This window comes from Prosopis cineraria, unplaced genomic scaffold, assembly GCF_029017545.1.
Source record: "Prosopis cineraria cultivar Desert tree isolate PC_DT_omini unplaced genomic scaffold, ASM2901754v1 PC14, whole genome shotgun sequence".
In the NCBI taxonomy this organism is placed as follows: domain Eukaryota; kingdom Viridiplantae; phylum Streptophyta; class Magnoliopsida; order Fabales; family Fabaceae; genus Prosopis; species Prosopis cineraria.
The window spans coordinates 3387619-3395951 of record NW_026555345.1 but is presented as its reverse complement, the minus strand read 5'-3'; the positions used below and the strand labels follow the sequence as shown (position 1 = coordinate 3395951).

Here is an 8333-nt window from a genome sequence, read left to right as displayed (position 1 = left end):
CCTTGAACAGTACTTTTTGGAAGAAAAGTAACATCCCACCGAAATAAATGGACGTTAGACATATGTGGATTATATATCACTTTCCTGGGAAGTTGAAATTAACACTCCTTCCACCCCTTATGAATTTCATAACACCCTATTTTGAAATTTATGAATGCCAAGAAAATAGTTAAAAGTTATTGTTAGCTGATATCAAAAATTTGTGTGTGCTTCTTTCCAATTCTACCATTAATCAAATGTAATGACCTGCGCAATTCCAATTGCTCTTGTATAGAAGTTTAATCATTTATCAGGGGCATATTCGAAAGTATATATTTTATAATTCTTTCTAAAATTGTGAAAATAATTTTATTATGCCCCTAAAATCGGATCTTATGAAAAGTGATGTGATCAACTGCATTAGTTAATTGCTGGTAAAAAGAAAAAACTGCATTAGTTAATAAAAAAATATGTGATTATAAGAAGGGGAACAAAGATAACACTCTCTTCATAGCCAATTATAAAATTTTGATTAGAAACATTTAATATTTTAAAATATAAGATATTTTAACAAAAATAAAATTTTATAAATAATTTTTTTAATACTACCTTTCACATATATATTTTATTATATTTTTTTATGAATAGAACATTAAATGAAAGGAATTTTTCAAAATTTATATTTTTATTTTAAAAATGTAAAGTTTTAAAGTGTATTTAATAAATTTTATTGATATGCGTGATTTAATTTAAAAGTGTGTTATAAATTAAAATAAAAGAAATAAAATTTTTTATACCTTAAATGTGTCCCAATAATCAATCTAATTCCAGAAATTTATATTTTTTAATCAAGTTCCTAAAATTTCACCATCATAAACAACTGGTCCTATATGGTTTCAAGAGAAAATAACATTATAAAGATTAATCGTGGATATTATATTTTAGGAACCAAATTAATAATTAAAATAAATTTAAATGTCAAAAGTTTCACTTTTAGGTTTCAAGGAAAAAATATTTCTTAAAATATATCCTTGGCTGAATGTTCAATGACAGTGATTGATGAGTTGCATTGTCCATAAGAAGAAAATGTTGGAAATTGAATTTCGTGTAGTGTGTGGAAACAAGTTGTGGAAATTGTTCGAAATTGAATTTCGTGTAGTGTGTGGAAACAAGCTGCCAACGGAGGCCAAAGAGACCATTTGAAGGGCGTGATACCCTCCAGGATCGGTCACGTTCACTTGTCACAACCCTATAATTAATCCAAAGGTAAAACATTAAAAGGGAGACTCAACTTCTTTGTCAAAGACACATTATTAAAAGGTGAGGACCTACCAGAATGGCATTTCACATAAATATATTCCAAGGACACAGCTTAGGGACAACAGCGTATAGAACAAGGCCTTTATGTTCGAAAATGAAAGCCTAACAACACCATTCCTAGCTCACAAGTTGCCCGCTAATGTTTTCACCAAACTCTTACTTTCACGTATTCCTTTTATTTAAAAATATAATATTTTTAATTAAATTTTATTTTTTAATAAAATAATTATTATTTTTAAGTTAATTATATCATTTTATATTTATTTCTATTAAAAATTTTATAATAAATATAAAGTTACTATCAATAAAGACATTTTAAAAAAAAAGAGAATGCTTACACCCCGAAAAACTAAAAATGCCTTTATATTTTTTAACATCTAACTCCTCAAAAAATACTTTACTTTTTAAATAGAGGGAGTATAAAATTACAACTATATAATTTTTTTTTGGGAATGATTTAAAAAAATGCCCTTTAAATATGAGGATGGCAAATTGACAATTAACTATTATGAAATGTGATAATTATTATTTGAGAAAACACATTGTCTTTATAATTTAATTGAATTTTGTTTTTAGTTCTTGTGGTTTTTTTAATATTTTTAACCCTTGTAAAGATTGAAAACACTTCCTTATAAGAATTGAAAATATTGAAATTGTAGGAACTTGAATAACAAATATCATATAATCTTGTTAAAATTGTAGAAATTGAAAACACTGGAAAAAACTAACTACAAGGACTACAAGTAAAAATTAATAAAACTATAAAGATCGGTAATTGTATTTTCTCTTATTATTTAATGCATAGGGATTTACTTGGCATTTTGATTTTTGACAAAATGATATATTTAAACTCATGACTATCATATATTAAGAAATGACTATTTCGATTAGGTTATTAATTACAACAGGCTAAAAAAAATATTTTTTTTGTAAATTTATTTTTCAATCAAGTGTAACTAGAGCAATCATTTTTAAGAAGGAAGTAATTATTTTCTAATTCATTTATAGATCACAAATTCGCATAAAAGAAGTAATTATTTTCTATTCTATTTCAGTTAATAGCCCAACCAAAATAATTATTTTTCAATGCATAATAGTCCCCAATTTTTAATATTTGTATTTGACTAATAAACAAAATTTATAGAATTAAATTAGTTATCTTATTTTCATTTTATAGTTAATAATCCAACCAAAATAGTCATTTCTTGATACATAACAATCACCGAGGACAAATATATCATTTCATTAAAATTCAAAATGTTAAACAAGTTTACAAGGACTAAGTAATAATTACCATATTTTACCGTACTTAATTGTTATTTTCATACTTTAGATTTATTTTTGTTGTCATTCTTCCTGAATTTTTCTACAAAGACTTTCATTTTTTTCTTGAAATTAATAAAATAATTTGAAAAGATTCAAAATTAAGAAGAACATGTATTGTTATTTGCATTTAATCCTTGAACTAGATTCTTTTGACCCAAATAAAAAATCCTTAAACTAGATCGAGGCAAAATAAAAAGAGGAATGTGCTTAAAAAAATTTCACTGCTCACAGTTCATGAATATTTCAAATGTTTTGATGCATACAAGGGACATACAAATTTTTTATTTTCTTAGTACTCTTTAATTACTCTGATAAAAGTTTATATAATTTACCTCTCCTTTTCTATTATCCACAAGTGTCATCTTATTTGAAGCTCTGGCTCTTTTTGTTTGTTTTTTTTTTTTTTTACTCTTATCTTGTTCCCCTAACTTGTGACCTCGCCTTAGCAATATAAAACTGACTGAATTAATTTTTCTATTAAAAAACATGTTTATGAAATTTATCATATAAATAATATCTAAGATGAAAGTTTTAATATGTCTAAGAGATGAAAGTACTGACATTTTTAAAAAAATGATAAGTTATAACATAGCCATATTTTTCTTTGAAATAATAATCTTTCCCTTCATTTCTGATAAACGAAACACATTTCCTTCTTTTATTTTTAGTTTCAAAAAAGCGCCCTGACCGTACTGTGATGGGCGTTTCACGGTGGACTCGAGGCTCGTGGTCCTTGACTTGCCCTTCTTTATCTTCGAAACTTCTATTAAACTCAGTCAATACTTCCTTGAACCTAACTCGCAACGATGGCTACAATCTCTTTCTGTATCTTTTCACTCATACTGTCTTCTTCCTTGCTTCACTCTTCACTCTCTGCTTTTTCTGCCGAACTCCCTCGCTCCGAAAGAGAAGCATTGGAGATCATCATCGGCGGCGGAGGAGCTCCTTCCCCTTCCGACGACTCTCCTCCCGCCGACTGCCTGTCCCCCTTTCTGGTGAAAGCTCGCCAAGTGCTTCTGAACTTCGCCAAAACCATTGACGACCCCAATTGCTTTACCAGCACCTGGAATCCCAATGACACCCCTTGTAACTACAAGGGTGTTAAATGCGATGCGTATCCAAACCCAAATAAAGACCAAGCCGTTTCAGGATTAGATTTCAACCAAGCTGGGTTCTCTGGCCTCAAAGGTTCAAGCTTGCGTCTTTCAGGAATCCTGGACTCCATTCCAGAATTAACATTCTTCCATGTCAACTCCAACAATTTTTCAGGAGAGGTCCCCAAAAAAATCATGGAATACAAATTTTTCTTCGAGCTCGACTTGAGCAACAACAAGCTCCAGGGTTGTTTCCCAATGGAAGTCCTCTCTAATAATGATAAACTCCTTTTCTTAGATCTCAGGTTCAATAGTCTCACCGGACCAGTCCCTCCAGAGCTCTTCACCAGGGATCTAGACGTCATCTTCATCAACAACAACCAATTCAGCGGCAACCTTCCATGGAATTTCGGCCACACACGTGCCAGATACCTCACATTCGCCAACAACAGGTTCACCGGACGGATCCCAAGAAGCATCGGCAACACGTCAAAAACCTTGACGGAAGTTCTCTTCTTGGGAAACCAGTTTTCTGGGTGCTTACCTTACGAGGTCGGGTTCCTGAAAAAGGCCACCGTCTTCGATGTTAGCAATAACTCATTGACGGGTCCGATCCCAGAGTCCTTCGCTTGCTTGGAGAAGATTCGGTTCTTGAACTTAGCTCACAACAAATTCTACGGCGCCGTTCCGGAATCAGTGTGCGAGCTTCCTGGAATCCGCAACGATGGGAATTGACCTTGAGGGGTAACTATTTCACTGAAGTTGGACCTATATGCTGGAAGCTGATAAAATCAAAGGTGCTTGATGTGAGCCAGAATTGCATAAAGGGCCTTCCAAACCAGAAATCGCCAGAAGAATGTTACAAGTTTCTGTCCTGTGTGAAGCCATGCGCGGATGAACAGTCTCTCAAGGTGGTTCCATGTAGGAAATACTATCCCAAGTACGATGAAACGGCTTCGCCTCCGGCGCCGGTGACCTACGAGTCTCTGAAGCCGACACGGCATCGACTGATGTGAGCCAGACGATGTGGAGCTGCTGATTGTTAAGGCTTCCCTGTATCTTCTTCTTAGAAGTGTTCTTGAGTCGCGGGTTTATATATGTAATATTATATATTGTGAATTTTTCGTCTCTTGTGTCTAATTAAGATGGGGAATATTGATGAATAAGCATAAGCAGTGTAATGAAATTTGGCGTTCCTCGAGTCTAATAAGATGTTAATTTTATGATTTAGCAGAACTAAATTTGATTCGGCAATTGTATGAATGAAGCATATATATCTTAGAATGTAAATATATTTTTTATTCTCTTAGTTAACTAACTTAACTATGTATTTGCCGAGCTTTGGTTTTGGCATGAACGATACTCACGGAGATAATTAAAAATATACTTTTGAAATTGCATCTACGTTAAATTAATTCGTTGGTGAGATATCCACGTCTTCTCTATTTTTTCTTTGAAACAATCTAGTAGAGGATCTTCTCCCATGATATTTGGAGTTTGACTCCTCCTTCAAGTAAATTAATAATGAAGTGTCCTGTTTTTTTTATAGGAAAATGAAGTGTAAATTAATTAAGGGAGAAATGGGGGAAAATACAAAGAGAGTGAAAAGAGAAAAAAGAGTACAGTATACATATCCAATGCTCCTCCTTATAATTATTATTAACTTAATTAAGAAAATTTAAATTTTGATACTTATCAAGAGTGAACAAAAGATTTCAAAAATTTCATTCCTTGTGCCATGAAAATGATAAACAAATCAAGTCTACTATATGAATATAAAATACAAAATTTATAATAACAAGTCACAGATGTTACAAGTTAAGAACAGTACAATTTATAATTTTTTTTATAATGTATGCGCCTACTTATTCAGCTTTTTTTTTTAAAAAAAGAACGTATTCTTTAGGATTTCAAGTAAAAGATGAAAATATTTTTCAAAACGTTAATATATATATATATATATATATATATATATATAATGATATTTAGAACATAGATTGAAGTCTTCTCAATAATTCTTCGGTCATGCTTCTTATGCTATCTTCCGCGGCGTTTCAAAAAAAGCAAAGATATAGAAAATACTTAATCACGTGCGACCCTACCACTTTTGAAGAAAAGAAAATTAAGCCCTTCGTGCCTTATCACAGTCTATGATAAAGCATATATATATACATATATTTTGTTGGCCCAGACTTGCAAGTTTTTGGTTTTGTTTTGAAGTGCATCTCTGCATCGAGGGCTAGGTATCCACGTTGTGTTTTTTTTTCTTTAAATTCAAATAAGTTTAGGTGAATTGACCAACACATACTTCTAAACTCAAAACAACGCTAATAAAATTACTTATATATTATTTATTAATAAAGTCATTATATTAGTAATAAAACTTGATCTCATAACTTTATCGAGCTAAATCATTATTAACGGAATCAATATCTGTTGGTGGTTATGCATGTGGTGTTGGTTTTAGTGCATTTCAGCTCAATTACCCAACTAATGACAGTACTAATGTGAGCCGAAGCATGTTGGGCCGATTATTGTTACTGAGCCAGAGCATATATTTTAGAGAAAATGGCACGCAAGGCCCCAGATCAAAAAAATTAGCACCAAAGACCTAATACATTATAAATTTATTTTATAAGGCCAAAGGTCATGTATACAAATATATTTTTTGATGAAAAATTGGATTGCCCCTCATTTGAAAAAATAATATCATGCGCAAGACATTGTCTCACTAATGTAAGAACTCTGTCATATCATATACCAACATTTTGGTATTCATATCCCTAGAAAACTTATATATTATTGTTTAACTAAACCACGCAAATTATGTATAATAAATAAATATTGTGTTATTAATGTATGGATATTATCATGTTATATATAAAACATTATTTATACGCCTAAAAAATTTGTATATTATTGTTCAACACTTCAACAAAACCACACAAATTACATATAATAAACTAAAATTGTATTGTTAAGATATGAACATTGTCAGTTATATATAAACATTCTATTATTCATGCACTAGAAAATTTTTTACATTTTTATTCAATTAAATCATATAAATTATATATAATAAACAGACATTATGTTATTAATGTATTGACCTTGTCATATTATATATGAGCATTCTATGTATATACACTCGGAAAACTTGTATGTCTGAAATGATAAGCAAATGAGTCTTTTTGCTAGAAAACATTATTTACATGTAAGGCTTTTGGGCTTAAAATCAATTCAAAATGTATTAGGCTTTTTATGCAAATTTCTTTTATTCGGAGACATTAGGTGCCATTCCCCCTATATTTTAATTTCATTATCACGTGCCAGTGAGTACTGAATGCGCACAGGGAGAGATAAGCAAAGGCATACCACTTTTCTAGAAAAGAAAATTAATTGAGCCCGTCATGCGTTACCAGAACATCTGTTGCCAATTTTTTTTTTTTGGAGGTCCAAAGTTGCAATAGTGATATTACTTTTTGTGTTTTTGAAGGCTTGAAGTTTGGCCCAAATGCCTGCCTCAATGACAAGGCACAAATGTTTAGTTCTTGAATTGTTTGACATTTGAGAGCAATGTTTTAAAACTCAAATCAAATAGTAAACTAAAAAAAATCAACGGTTATGAGTCTCATAGTTCACTCAGTTGGATCAATAACTTAATAATTAAATAAAAAATAACACACACACACATTTAAAATACCATCGAAATCTTTAATACAACTAGTTAGCAAAAATACACCATCACCCAAATCTTTCAAAACGCCCAAGTCATTAATACAACAACAACACCGCAATATATTCTGGTCAAGTCATTGATACAATGCAACAAGTTCACAAGTACAACAATCTGCAATCCACAAACCTAACATTATAAGATAACTAATACTTTCATCACTTATCAAAGATATTGGCAGATCTTTATTAATTTACTTGATTAATCCAAGCATAGTTAGGCTTGAAAGCATTCGCATCTGCATTGTAACTATCATCATCTTCTTAACCAAGTGATCCTAAATCAATCCCTTCACCCTATACCACATTCACTCTTTGTTAATCATTTTCATAAACAAATGCATCAAAGTGATCAAACCAGATTAAAGCATTAACGAGAACAATGTAATAAAAGTGACAACATGTAATAAAGCTCAAAAGATTCAAAAATTCAAACCTTCCTCTTCCTATTGCGAAATAATGTGTTTACTCATTATAAATGATATGTCCTTCTATTTCATCAACATGAAGTAAAGAAGAATCATCTTCTTCCATTACCCCATAGTCAATTTTATCAATGCTTTTAAAATTAACAGGTCAATTGCTTTTTTCTTGTTAGCAACTCTAAAATACATATGACAATAGCAAACTATAAGAACTCATTTATCTAATCTTTATGAATGCAAATTAATACAAAGCTGTAAATCATATACCCATTTTTTAAGCGAAAATTGTAATGAACATATACAAGATCATTTAACCTTTTATACTCTAATCTATTCCCTTTATTGGAGTGTATTTTTTCAAAGATACTCCAATTCCTTTCACAACCTAATGAAGATGCAATTTGACTTAACAATTTAATAACTAAGCTTTTAACATTCAGACAATTACTCTCAA

At 30.8% G+C, this 8333-nt stretch overlaps 1 pseudogene; it reads left to right on the top strand.

Moving 5' to 3' along the window:
* Window positions 1–3392: 3392 nt before the first annotated feature.
* Window positions 3393–4960, top strand: LOC129293546 (uncharacterized protein At4g06744-like; annotated as a pseudogene).
* Window positions 4961–8333: the final 3373 nt, after the last annotated feature.